Genomic DNA, 15,300 nt, shown 5'->3' on the forward strand with positions numbered 1-15,300 from the left:
GAAATAATTCAGAGTAAGGATGAGAAATAGAATATGTAATGAATTGAAAAGATAAAGAAAGAGAAAACTTACCTGGACGTCCCGGGAATGTCATGGTGGTATGGTGATGGTGAAGGGATGGTAGATGGTCGAATATGTGAAGGGGAGTGGATGGAAGTGGTCATGCTATTGATTCGGGACAGAAAATTCGTTTTGGGTCGCACAAGAACGACCACGGGTCGCGCAGGTACGGCCGCGGGTCGAGCTGGTATGGCCGCGGGTCGAGCATACACGACCGCGGGTCGACCAGGCACGACCGCGGGTCGGTACATGAAATTTTTTTTTTTTTTTTTCAATGACTCGAAACTAAGAAAAACAAAACCGAAAAATTAGTAAGAAAAAGTTGTCTTAGAGTCAATTTACTAACCTCTGAGATTGTGCAGGTGAAGACGATTGCATTCCCCGGCAACGGCGCCAAAAACTTGATGCTGCTAGGGTTGCTTCGCGGCTTCATGTTTTAAATTTATAACCCTAGATATCTGCATGTGCACAGCAGTGCATTGTAGTACTTAGGGTGTCGATCCACAGAGAATCCACGCTTTACCTGCAGAACCTTAGAACCAGAATTAGTAAACGAAGTCTAAGACGAAATACATGTTTTGGATAGGTTGTGCGATTTCTATATATGTATTTTAAAAAGGGATTTGAAAGTTAGAAGTGAATAATTCGATAATAAATCTAAAGGATGAACAAAGCTCTTAATATTGATCCTAGTAAATTCTTAGAACTCGAGTCACGGACGTATGAATACGCCACTGTCGTGATCATAAACAACTATCTCTCGCAATCATGACCAGTAGGTTTCCACTCTGGCCCTGGAAGGGAAAAGATGCATTATGTTTAAGACTCGTCAACATTCACAGCTCCCCCATAGGTAGGTCTCCACTCCTATGGTTGATCTGCTCTTCTCAAACTAGATCCAGCCCCGGATGAATACTTTCGCAACACCAAGGACCTAGATCAGTCTCTAGTTCGCGACGCTAGATCCATGCTTTAAGTATAAGTTTAGAAGAAAGATTTTTAGAATTCGGCTTTGGTTTATCTCACGAAGATCCTTATCGAACATAGTCGATTCCCTTCGATCGAGCCTTTAAACTCATACCTCATCATTCCAAAACGTGCATAAAGTAAATAGAAAAGACGTGCATAGATTAATAAGAAGAAAGAAGTAGAGAAAAACAAACAAGGAGAAGAAGAAGAAGCATCTCGATTTTAAGAGCTGGGTTCGGAGAAGAACTTCTCTTCAAATCCTTTAAACAACTAATCTAATATAAAGAAGATAAAAACGAAATTGAAAGATGCATAAGAGTAAAAAAACGAATTAAGATAAAGGTAGAACATAAAGAGGGTTCAAGAGAAATCTCTATCTCCCTAAACTAAAAACTAAGAACATAAGAACATAAAAACCCTAGAAAACTAAATTTGGTGGCTCCCAAAAGGGATTCTTCTGAGGCACACGAAAATAGGTCTCCTTAAACACATATTTATAGGTCTTGAACTCTCTCCAGTCGTCCTTAGGGTTTCCAATGAAGAAAAGACGAATTGGGCTTGAAACAGGGTCATGGGCCAGCCTTTTAGTCGGCACCGGTCGCGAGGCTTCTGACCGCGGTGAATTGGGGTTTGGCCGCGGCCAGAGACTCGTAACCGCGGTCGAGAGTGTGTTCTCCGCGGTCGTGGCTCCTGGACCCGCGGGGATTGGTCTTTGAGGTTGAATCTTCATTCTGTGCTTGCTTCCTTCGCGAGACTGCAGAACATGTCTTCAGTGTATCAAGTATATCTGGAGATCTAACCATTGGATTGTCTTCAAACCAATTGCATTTGAAAGATAGTTGTCTCTTATATATTATGTCATATTTTGGGGATGATCGGACGGTGGGAAGGTCTTCATCGGATGTGAAACTTGTGAGGATCCGAATTTATCCAAAATGGTCTTTTGCTTCAAAATGCACACCTTTTGCCTTAATTACCTGAAAAGAGTCTTGGAACTACAAATACTAGAAAACCATACTTAAAACACTTAAAAGAAATAAAAATCTTTGAAAAGCATTTAAAAACGATCCATAAAAGTTGTTAAAATACGGTGTTATCACTTTCCTGAAGACAACCCAGTAGGATTACCACGGATTAGAGGGATTGAACATCAGATCGATTTCGTCCCCGGTGCTTCTCTTCCAAACCGACCAGTTTATCGGACTAACCCGGTAGAGACTAAAGAATTGCAACACCAAGTGGATGAGCTCCTGGCCAAAGGTTACATCAGAGAGAGTATGAGGCCGTGCGTCGTTCCCGTGCTGCTGGTGCCAAAAAAGGATGGGACTTGGAGGATGTGCGTGGATTGCCGTGCGATCAACAACATCACGGTAAAGTATCGCCACCCTATACCGCGTCTTGATGACATGTTAGATGAACTACATGGGTCTCGTGTCTTTTCAAAAGTCGATTTAAAAAGTGGTTATCACCAGATCCGAATGAAAGAAGGAGATGAGCGGAAAACCACTTTTAAAACTAAACATGGTTTGTATGAGTGGTTGGTCATTCTATTCGGTCTTACTAATGCACCCAGTACTTTTATGCGATTGATGAATCATGTTCTTAGGGCTTACATAGGTGTCTTTGTAGTTGTTCACTTCGATGACACTGATAACACCTGATTTTGACCACTTTTCACCATTGATTTCAAATGCTTTTTCAAAGGTTTTACTTAGTTTTAGGAACTTTTATTATGATTTCCATGTATTTGTAGTTTCAATGCTCTTTTCAGAAAACTTAGGGAATATGATGGCAAAATGGAAGAAATCCACATTTTTAGCTCAGAGTCAGACCGTCAGAAGTTCAGCCTCAAATGAAGATTTTCTCACCGTCCGATACAGCTCACATTTGGAGACAACCAAGAGGAAACAACCAGCTTTCCATAGCACTTTACATCACAAAGATCCAACGGTGCAATCCAAAGATACATGGAGAACAATTTGACCCAGTTCACCAGTCCCAGAAGACTCTCACCCACGGGAAACACATATTTTACATGCCCTGGAAGACTCTCACCCCCGGTGGACCTTAGGACTAGCCACAAGGCCCAACATCAAAGCCCACTTTGCCATTTCTCTTCAGAGAAGACCTAAATGAGACCTGGAAGACCTTAGGACCTCTAAATACATTGTTTAGCAGTCCTAAACGGGTGTGTGCTCCTATAATGAGATTTTGAGCCACCAAACTCTGCTTTTCTAGGGTTAGGCGATGGAGATGGGGATTCTTTCCCAGATCCATTGTTCTTTCTTCTTTTTATCTTATTAACTTTTCTGTTTCATTCTTTTGCATTCTTCTATGTCTTTTATCATTCATTACATCATGTAGATTAGTCACAGAGAGTCAAGTTGTTTGAAGATATCGACAAGCATATATATCGATTAGGATTTCTATTGTTGTTAGCCATATTCTGGATCTCATCTCTTCTAAGTTTTTCGTAAAGCATGAGAGTAGACTGATGACCTATTCTCTGAGCCTAGGATCGATCAGAGCCACGAAAGTGCTGTATCAGATCATCCGTACCTAGCTTCAGAAGAACATAGTCGCTATAGGAGTCGAGAGCTACCTATAGAGAAGATGTGAGCAGACGAATTCAATGTCCAATGCATGATCCTAAGTTTAGCATGAGAGCGAGAGTTAATTGCTAGATCTAAGAGATTAGTTGATTAAGGGGACGACAGTTGGTTAATCATATATATGTCTATTCCAGTTCAATGCAGATTCTCTGAAACAGATGAAGATAAATCGTCCGGAAGCTAATTGGAAATGTCATCATACATCGATTAAAGTAACCCGGAGAAGTCTAAATCGCCACCTATGAGTTTAAGAGTCCTTAGTTTGAGTCGATATGCTTTAGATGTTCTTTAAACAATTCATCATGCAATGCATTTCTTGTGAATACTAGATTAGGTTTAGTTTAGGATCTTAACCAAAAACCCCAAAAGTTTTATTGGTTTATGATAACATCGGATTTTGTCTATTTTTATGGATCACTTTAATGTCTTTTACAGGTGTTTTTACTCCATTTTCAAAGGTTTTCAAAGGATTTCTATGTTTTCGGATTTTATAAGACTTTTCAGGTAATTTGGGATAAAGAGGCATCAATTGGAACAAAAAGACTCTTTTGGATAAATGCAGACCGTCAGAATTCTCATGGAGAGACGAAGACCTTCTCACTGTCTGGTCACCCTCAAAATTGGACAACTTATAGAAGAATCAACCAGCTTTCAAATGCACTTGGCTTGGAGACATTCCAACGGTTGGATCTCAGGATATTCCATTTGCCCCAGAGACACTCGAAGACGGACAGCAAGTCACGCGACCGTGGCCACCAGCCTATTTCCCGCGGTCACAAGCTTGACGACCGTGGCCGAGCCTCTATTTCCTGCGGTCTGATAACACCGTATTTTGACAACTTTTATGGATCGTTTTGAAATACTTTTTCTATGTTTTTAATTGCTTAAAAGTACTTTTATTACGTTTTTCTAGTATTTGTAGTTCCAAGAATCTTTTCAGGTAACTTTGGGAAAATGGATAGAAAACCAGATTTCAGCTCAGAGTCAAACCGTCAGAAGTTCACCCCTGATTGAAGGCTTTCTCACCGTCTGATCCAGCTCATATTTGGAGACCTTAAAGATGGAAGTATCAGCTTTCCAGCACACTTTACAGCTTGACAATCCAACGGTTCAATCAAAAGATACGCGAAGAGCAAGATGTCCCGTAAACCAGCCGGCGAGCGTTTCCACCCGCGGCCAACAGACCAATCCCCGCGGTCACAACCGCCGCGACCGCGGCCAGCCACCCATTCCCCGCGGTCGCACTCATCCCGACCGCGGCCAGCCAACTCCGACTTTGAAAGCCCATTTCTGAAGCCCATATCACTTTCCCAGCCTCAATTCCAGAACCCTAGACACCAGAGAGTATTGGAGACTATAAATACATGTTATTTAGGTCGTTTTTTAAGAAAAAAAAAAGAAGAGAGACGAAATACTTTACAGAAATTTTACTTTAAGCTTTGTTTTTAAGTTTTAGGGAAAGAGAGATTTGTCTCTTGAACCCTTGTTCTTTCTTTTTCAATTTCGGTTTCTATTCTACTTTTTAATACTATGTTTTTGATTACGTTCATCATGTCTGAGTAGTTTTACTGTTGGGATTAAGGGATTTTCGATGGGGATTTATATGTTCGGTGAGGATTCCATGAGCTTTTGAGCCGAATCTTAGAACTTTTTCTTCTGAATTCGTTTTTACTGCATGAGAGTAGGGTCATGAACTACAATCTGATCCAGATGCTTGGTGAGACGAAAGTGTTCATCCGGTGTCAGATCTAGTTTGGGAGAACAAAACAAACATAGGAGTGGAAACCTACCTATGGGCGATTTGTGAATGCTGACGAGTCTTAAACATAATGCATCTCTTCTTTTCCAGGGCCAGAGTGGAAACCTACTGGTCAGGGTTGAGAGAGATAGTTGTCTATGATCACGACAGTGGCGTATTCATACGTCCGTGACTCGAGTTCGAAAAGTTTAAGCTAAGATCTTATTAAATTTACTCTCTAGCAATGTTTTGAATCGTTCGCACCCCTGAGAAAACTTCCCTGAAGCCCAGCACTTTCTTTCTTATAGATTTACACCGTTTTATTTCAAGCTTTAGTTCAATATTTTCATTCCTTTTCAATCGATTTTCTTTTAAGCAATTAGGTTAGCCGTTTTTCCTGTTTTTACCCGTTTTCGTTAAGTTTAGTTATTAGGTCATTTTGATTCCCGTATTTTCTCTTTAGGATTCGTTTTTACATTTTAAACACACCACCAAAACCCCCACAAAACCGTTTGGTTCTAGACTTCCTTACTTTATATTTCTTTCGAAGGCTTTTGCAGGAAAGATCCTCCTTCCCTGTGGATTCGATCCCTAAGTACTACAATCGATCAGCTGTGCATTTGCGGCTATTGATTTCATTTAGGGTAAAACTTGACAACCCTCGACACAACAGCACACATCAAGTTTTTGGCGCCGTTGCCGGGGAAGGCACGCGTTTTCTTTTCCGCAAAACCTCAAGAAAGGTTGGTAAAGAACCCCTTTTTCTGCATATTTCCATTTTTCGGTTATTTTGTTTCCATTTCAGAATATATGGATCCTATAAATCGAAATACACACTATGAGGAAGGTTTCTATAACACTCCTCAAGCCACTAGACGCAGAGAAGAACACCAAGCCCGAAATCTTAGCTACATGGATCGATACAGCCAGCCAAATCACTCATACCACCGTCGCAGAGAGTCTGTTCGCGGCCAAGGGTACTTTTCCCGCGGTAGCGACGCCTCTGACCGCGGGAGTTGGTCGCTCAGATGCACCTCCGGGTTTTGAGAGAAAAATAATACATCTTCTATCCCAACTTCAACCTTCAGCACCTAAAAAAGCAACTCAGGGAGAAGAAAACCATGTTTCAGATGAAGAAACAGATTGGCAGGAATCATTACCTTGTATGATGGCAAGGGAATGTGTTGAAGATTCAGCTGACTCATCTATCCAGGAAGACCCGATATGCAGCAAGATAAAGATGCCATACATTGATTCAATCATTGATTACGACGCTGCAGCTTTCTTTTGTGAATCCTATTCTGAATTTGAAACACCAGCCAACACCTATAGAGAAAGGCAAGTTCGAATTCTCCATAAGGTCAAGACTACAGGTCAGTTTCTTATCTCTTATTCTATTAGAGGAGAAATGTTTAAAAACGTGCTTTGTGATTCTGGAGCTTGTCTTAACATGATGTCCAAGGCAATTTCTTTGAGACTTGGCATTAAACACCTGCGCAGGACTAGAGCAAAGATTAGTCTAGCTGATGATTCCAATGCAACACCTCAAGGAATAGCTCATGAAATTCCTTTGAGAGTGGGAGATTGCATAGTGCCTGTCGACTTCTACATTGTCGAGACAAGAGATGCAACATATCCAGTGATTCTCGGATGGTATTTTCTAGCAACTTCCGGAGCTATAATGGACTGGCCAAACCGGAGGATTTCATTTGCTAATATCGACAAAGATGTCTTTACAGAAGCTGTCCCATACAACAGCAAAGCAGGAAAACGTTTTGCAACAGAAGAGTTTGAAGAAGAACTTTGGAGTGACGAAGAACCTGCTAGGCAAAGCAAGGAGATGTCGAAAAAGACTTGTTTCAGGACAAGGTCTTCCTCATTGGACTAAGCCACGTCCAACACTAAAAGTCGAGCTAAACGAATTAAAACAGAAGCACTTAATGGGAGGCAACCCATTTAGGTATTGTTTTCTTTAAGGTTTTTCTTTATTTTTCTATTGCTCTTTTTCTTTTTCTTAGTTTCAGGTGTTTCTTATAAAATAAAAAAGCCAAAAAATCAAAAAACCCGAAAAAACCAAAAAGAAGGATGGTCCCTGACTGCTCGGCCCAGCAGGAACCAAGGAGAAGCAGGAAGAGGCCGCGAAATAAGCCCCCGCGGTCGCATACGTTCTGACCGCGGGAAACACTCCTTCGACCGCGGTCACGTCTTTCTGACCGCGGCCGAGCACTGGTTTGCCGCAGTCGCGTGGCTCCTGACCGCAGCAAATGGTCATTGAGATCAAACCCGACCCCAAACCACCCACTTCACCTCATTCCACCTCACCAATCCCCATTCCACCTCATTCATCACCCTCCACCACCTTCATCACCACCTATCACCTTCCCAAACCTCTTCGAATGAATCCGGTTCATCTCCACCAGCATCCCGGATCCAGGTAAGTTCTCTTTGGCCTTACTATTTCGATTATCTATGCATTTTTCTCATCCAATCTCGACTTGTTTCACACTGAGGACAGTGTGATTTAAGTCTGGGGGAGGATTTCATCCCTTTCTAACCACTTTTCTTTCATGAGTCTTGCATTATCTACACTTTTTGCATTTTCCTTAAAGTTTTTCAAAATCGGTTTTCAAAACAAAATACGTTTTAAAGTGAATGGTGAACATGAATCAATGATAGTTGACTGTGTGCTTTAGACTGTTCCTAGTGACATGCTCATTCATGATTTAGGACTAGACTAGGCAGTAGCTAAGCACATTTGAAACGAAGTACCCTAGAGGAATTTGAATGATTTCGATTTAGATGAAGGGATACACTAGCTCTATTTTATTAGGACTTAATTTGGACTTAACTTTCTCATTGAAGCATTAGACCAGAGAAACGAATCATACATTCAGGACTCCTTTATCCTTTTACCACTCTATGTTGATCCTGAATGGCTAGTTCATCTTTAGCTAGTTCCCCACCTTAACCAGTCCTCTTTCAAACCACATGCACTCTTGTTTTCTATTGTCTTATATGCAGATAAGTGCAAAAACGTTGGAGAGAAAGAGGAACGACGCAGTTTTCAGTCACCAAGGACAGAGACCTGCAATTTGCCGGAAAAGCTCCCGGAAGGATTCAACACAAGAGGACGCTCAGTTTGCCTTAGAAAAATCTCAAATTTTGGTACAATCTCGTCCCCTAGTCTCTCTCTCTTTTTAAAAGGCATTTCCTTTCGTCAAAAAAAAATCCGAAAATAAGAAAAGAAAGGAAATAAAAGCCTTAGAGAGTCTAGCGAGGTCGAATTTTAAGTCCCAAGACAACCGGAGTTCGAATTTTATGGAGTTTTGGAGATCATTTTCTGATTCCCGGAAAGAATCTAAGTCTGGGGGAATAGCTGTTTACAACAAAGGAGGAAGGATTATGCAACAACATTTGGCAAGAAGAAGTGACTGAAAAAAAACGGTCATCAACAGGTCCTTATCTCTCTTGCGGTTTTGCATATTATCTAGCATCCTCCAGATCTTCAGGTAAACGAAAACACTTTAACTCCACCACTTAAACAGCCCTTTAATGCCAAACGCCGTCTACCCTGGATGATGTCTTTAATGAGAACTCACTATTGAACTTAATGAATGTAGACAGCTAGTTGACTGGAATCAAGATTTAGATTGTTTAAGTTTTGCATGACGGACAAAGTGGACTAGTATCTCTTGTGCATTGGTGAGAATTTTCTAGACTAAATTGTGGATTGATGCACGATCTTTGGTCATAGTTTAGGAGTTCATGTCTCTGAGATTTGTGCATTCCCTATTTTTGTTTTCACTTAACCAGTTTAGGCTTTTGCTTTGTTTGAGGACAAACAAAGGTTTAAGTCTGGGGGAGTTGATGACACCGTATTTTGACCACTTTTATGGATCGTTTTGAAATACTTTTTCTATGTTTTTAATTGCTTTCAAGTACTTTTATTACGTTTTTCTAGTATTTGTAGTTCCAAGACTCCTTTCAAGTAACTTTGGGAAAAGCTTAACAAAATAGATAGAAAACCAGATTTCAGCTCAGAGTCAAACCGTCAGAAGTTCACCCCTGATTGAAGGCCTTCTCACCGTCTGATCCAGCTCAAATTTGGAGACCTTAAAGATGGAAGTATCAGCTTTCCAGCACACTTTACAGCTTGGCAATCCAACGGTTCAATCAAAAGATACGCGAAGAGCAAGATGTCCCGTAAACCAGCCGGCGAGTGCTTCCACCCGCGGCCAACAGATCAACCGCCACGGTCACAACCGCTGCGACCGCGGCCAGCCACACATTCCCCGCGGTCACACTCATCCCGACCGCGGCCAGCCAACTCCAACTTTGAAGGCCCATTTCTGAAGCCCGTATCACTTTTCCAGCCTCAATTCTGGAACCCTAGACACCAGAGAGTATTGGAGACTATAAATACATGTCATTTAGGTCGTATTTTAAGAGAAAAAAAAAAGAAGAGAGACGAAATACTGGAAAATTGGCTTATTCCAACCTCAACTATAAGATTATGTTAATTTTATACCCGACTTTACATATCGTGCTTAAATATTCTTGAACATCATAATTATTTGAATTCCATACCTAAACAAGTTTTTTTGTGCGTAAACATACTCGACTCAAACAGTGTTAAAAAACCGTCAAATTATGTTGACGTGGAGGCCACATCAGCGACGACATAGTTTTGATTTAGCGAAATCTAAGAAAAAAAAAGAGAAAATGATGTCGTTTGTTCTCAGCTAATAAAAAAAAACTCAGAGCCTAAGAAAGAAGGCATTAAGAAGCTGAAAATGAAGCTACAGAGCATAAACGGCGAAGCTTTGACCGGATGGAGGAGTGACAAACAAAGAGCCTTGTCAAGTACTTAAGACCTGAAATCTCGCTCAAGAGGGTCAAAGCAGAAGATCGTTTTGGGACGTTAGTAATCTCGAGCTCTTTCAAACCCATAAGCTTGTCCCACGGCAAGCAAATCACCAAAACGTGGTGACAATAGCTTCACCTGAAGGTAATCTAAATCGACTAGATTTCATGATTCCAACAGAAACAGGTCAATTTCGTTACTGAAAAACTTGAGCGTCTTCAACTTCCCAAACCCCTCCAATCAATTTTGGAATCAAATTGAAAACGTTTTTAAAACTAGAGATCCCTTACCGAATCATCCGCATCATCCAGAAGGGAAAGCTTCAGATTTTGACCGGAAACATCAGCTACCGAATTATCCTCTATACTTATAACGCTACTAATGGTTGAATCACTCTCGTGACCTCCATCAATGTCCACATTGTCGATTAAATTAGCAGACACTTTGTTCTTCACTTCCATTTCACACCGTCGAATAGCTTCTATTAGCTTCTATTAAGCACAGTATGTAAAGTCGGTATAAAATTAACATAATCTCATAGTTCAAGTAGGAAAAAGCCAATTTTCCACGAAATACTTTACAGAAATTTTACTTTAAGCTTTGTTTTTAGGTTTTAGGGAGAGAGATTTGTCTCTTGAACCCTTGTTCTTTCTTTTTCAATTTCGGTTTCTATTCTACTTTTTAATACTATGTTTTTGATTTCGTTCATCATGTCTGAGTAGTTTTACTGTTGGGATTAAGGGATTTTCGATGGGGATTTATATGTTCGGTGAGGATTCCATGAGCTTTTGAGCCGAATCTTAAAACTTTTTCTTCTGAATTCGTTTTTACTGCATGAGAGTAGCGTCATGAACTACAATCTGATCCAGATGCTTGGTGAGACGAAAGTGTTCATCCGGTGTCAGATCTAGTTTGGGAGAGCAAAACAAACATAGGAGTGGAAACCTACCTATGGGCGATTTGTGAATGCTGACGAGTCTTAAACATAATGCATCTCTTCTTTTCCAGGGCCAGAGTGGAAACCTACTGGTCAGGGTTGAGAGAGATAGTTGTCTATGATCACGACAGTGGCGTATTCATACGTCCGTGACTCGAGTTCGAAAAGTTTAAGCTAAGATCTTATTAAATTTACTCTCTAGCAATGTTTTGAATCGTTCGCACCCCTGAGAAAACTTCCCTGAAGCCCAGCACTTTCTTTCTTATAGATTTACACCGTTTTATTTCAAGCTTTAGTTCAATATTTTCATTCCTTTTCAATCGATTTTCTTTTAAGCAATTAGGTTAGCCGTTTTTCCTGTTTTTACCCGTTTTCATTAAGTTTAGTTATTAGGTCATTTTGATTCCCGTATTTTCTCTTTAGGATTCGTTTTTACATTTTAAACACACTACCAAAACCCCCACAAAACCGTTTGGTTCTAGACTTCCTTACTTTATATTTCTTTCGAAGGCTTTTGCAGGAAAGATCCTCATTCCCTGTGGATTCGATCCCTAAGTACTACAATCGATCAGCTGTGCACTTGCGGCTATTAATTTCATTTAGGGTATAACTTGACAACCCTCGACACGACATCACACATCACGGTCACGTTACTCCCGACCGCGGCCGGCGAACTCTAATTAAAGGCCAATATTTCTGAAGCCCAAAGTCATTTCTCTGCCTCAATTCTGGAACCCTAGTAACCATGGAGTATTGAAGACTATAAATACTTGTCATTTAGGTCGTTTTTAGACACAACCTTCATCTTTTTACAGAAGCCCTTTTCCTTTAGCCGTTTTATGAAATTTTTAGAGATGATTGTCCAACTCTGAGTTCTTTTATTTACTGTTTTTTTATTACTTTTATTAAAACCAATGATGATGTCGACCTCAGCCATGTCTGAGTAGATCCCGAGTTGGGCTTAGGGTTCCCGAAAGGGGCTCTCATAATCGATTAAGACATCTAGGTTTAGATCTGGGATTTTAACTTTGTTCTCTGTTTATTCTCGTTCTTATTGCATGTATGCTTGATTGATCACCTAGTATCTGATCTAGATAGTTAGTGTTGCGAAAGTTTTCATTAAGTATCAGACCTAGAATGAAACAGGCGATTTTTCGTAGGAGTGGAAACCTACCTGCGGCAAAAATCGTGAGTACTGACGAGTCCTGTGCAGCTCTTGCGTTCTCTCCCTTCCAGGGCCATAGTGGAAACCTACTGGTCAGGGTTGCGAGAGACAGTTGGTTATGATCACGACAGTGACGTAGTAATACCACCGTACTCTAGCTCTAGAAGCCCATATTTCGATATCCGTCAATCCCAATCTATAATCCGTAGTGTTAAAATCGATTATGATCCCTGTAGAGTTCCCAAAAGCTCAGCATTTTTAGCTATAGTTTACAAACCAATCGATTTTTACTTGCTTATTTTGATCTTCATTTCATTTGCTTAGGTTTGATATTCTGCTTGTTTCATTTGCTTTCATTCGATTTTTCTACTTGCTCTTTAGGATAGATTTATTTGCTTTCATTCGTCTTAGTTTATCTGTGACAAACAACCAACCCATAAAACCAATCTAGTCTAGAGATAAAGTTAGAAACGTAGAAGAATACCAGGCACACAAATCTTTGTGGTTTTTGATCCCTAAATACTACAACTGATTAGCTGTGCACTTGCGGCTTTCATTTGTTTCTATTAAGGGTAAAACTTGTTCCCTCACGCAGTTGACACGCATCAGTTTATTGATAACTAAGAGTTTTAGGGCTCTTAAAGTGGTTATTAATCCCCTTGTCAAAGTAGTATAAGGGGTGTCAATCCAAATGTGTGGTAGTTAGGCACTAGTTTATAAGATAAGTTCTTAAGTCAAGTGATCAAAGATGAGTTTGGTGACAAGTAAGAAATGAAATCATCAACAAGAAACAAACAAGCAATGATAAAGAAGTAAACAAAGCAAGCTAAACAAGATGCTGATGATAATAAAGATGATGAAAGCTAAACCTCTAGATGTGATCATTGATTAGGGTGCTGTAGATATCAATTCATGATGCTAAGAACAATAATGCAATGCAAGTTACTCTTTAGTCTAGACTTCAAAAGCAGATTAATTCACTCTCATGACAATAATCCCTTTGTAAATCACTTAATCAAGATTAATTCACCTTAAGCAAGATCAAGCAATCAACAAGCATAAAGTATCAAGTCTAATAATGACCAAACGGTTTCTACTTACGAGAGACCGAATCTTACACAGAAAGCAGCAACAAGCAATCACATGATCTCAAAACATTTCAACTTAGAACTCTAATCTAGACTAATCCTCTCATGAAGGCATTAATCTCTACAATAATCCATTTTCAAACCAATCATCATTTGTGAAATATGAATCAGTGAGCATTAAGAAACAGTTCTAATATGTCATTCATGCATTTAAAAAATCATTCCCATGATGAAAAACGCTTGAACCCTTAGCTTAGCTCATTCAGACATTTCATCAAACACCTTGTGGGTGGAGAAATGATTAAGGTCTAGATCAGAGTGATGTGCAAAGATCTAGCATTAAAAGCAGCTAACTAAGGAAAGGAAATGAAAATCTAGAACTTAAACATCATAAACCGATCATCTAAGCACCCTAATCTACACACCTAGAAGCTTAAAAGATGACTACTCACTTATCATGAAGAACACACCATTTCCTTTGCAAGAGGTGGTGTTAATATTGATTAGAAGCAGAGATGAGATGATGAGATGATAAGAAACAGCTTTAAGATGATTAAATCTGCTAGATATATCTTGATCAAACTCGTTTTTACACTAAGAAGGAGAGAGAGAACAAAAAGAAAGCAGACTAGAGGATAAGATAATGGATAACTAGGGTTTTAGTCCCTGAAAACTATTTATATAAAAGGCATTGGGCCGGGTCAGCCCAGGAAAAACTGGGTACTGACCCGCCCTTTCTGGGTTGCTGGAGCCACCCCTCGACATCTGAAGAAGTCTCACACCGAGGGCCATACACCAGGGGGTCATGTGCTGGGTTGAAACTTTGATGAACACTTGAAGAACATGCATGAGACTTGGCCTTTGATCCGGTTAAAGCTTTGAAACGTGAAGAGGATTTGTTTGTGATCTGGGTTGGAGAGATGAGGACCTCGGCATAACATGCCAAGGGGCTTGGTACCCGAGGTTTGTGTAACATAGGACCTCGGCATAACACACCGAGGGGTTCACACCATGGTCTGCTTCAACACTTACTCGTTTTGGGATCATTTTGGTGATCAAGGGAGCCTTTGTGTTGAAAGAACGAGGTGCTACCTCGAGGTATAGTCTAAAAGCTTCGTAAACATGCATAACATGCCGAGGTATTCACGCCGAGGTAGGACACACCACTTAGCTTACAGTCGCATCTCTTAAAACCCGAATTGAACAGCTTCTCTTCCGTTCAGTGTAACTTTCAGTTCGTAACTCCAAATGACCTTAAACCAGTTCCATGAGAAAGATAACTCATCCAGTTCGATCTTTGGTGAAGAAACTATCGGCGCTTGGGAAGTGGAAGGTTCCCCGGAGGGCTCATCTTTGCAATGCATTAACACGATCAGAAAGAGGCTTCTAGGCATGCGTCCATTCCGGAAATGATATATTCTTGCTCATAGCTTCAAATTGAATGATCTCAAACCTTCTGGAAGAGGACTCAAATGTCTCAAATCTTGATGAAGGCCCTGTAGACTGAATCGGTCTGGAAGTGCATCGTCCCTCGCAATCTTTGGAGCTTACCGGATCGGTCTAAAAGTGGCGACGAGACAGGTGTGTCTTCCGGTGAGCTTAACTCTCTGCTCACTACTCCAAATCCAATGATTCCAAGCGGTCTGGAAACTAGACTCAGTGCTCTAAAACGTCAATGAAGACCCCGTAAACCAGATCGGAATAGAAGGCTTCCCAGTAATGAAGTCTTTGAGGCGTATCGGGTTTCTCCGGAATGAGTGCGAGACATGTTCGTCTTCCGATTGCCATATCTTTCATCTCCATGCTCCAAATGCCCTGATACGAACTGTTCGGGGTTCTTGACTCAATTATCTCAAACTTTCATGAG

The sequence above is a fragment of the Eutrema salsugineum genome, unplaced genomic scaffold (assembly GCF_000478725.1).
Source record: "Eutrema salsugineum unplaced genomic scaffold, Eutsalg1_0 scaffold_10, whole genome shotgun sequence".
Lineage (NCBI taxonomy): Eukaryota > Viridiplantae > Streptophyta > Magnoliopsida > Brassicales > Brassicaceae > Eutrema > Eutrema salsugineum.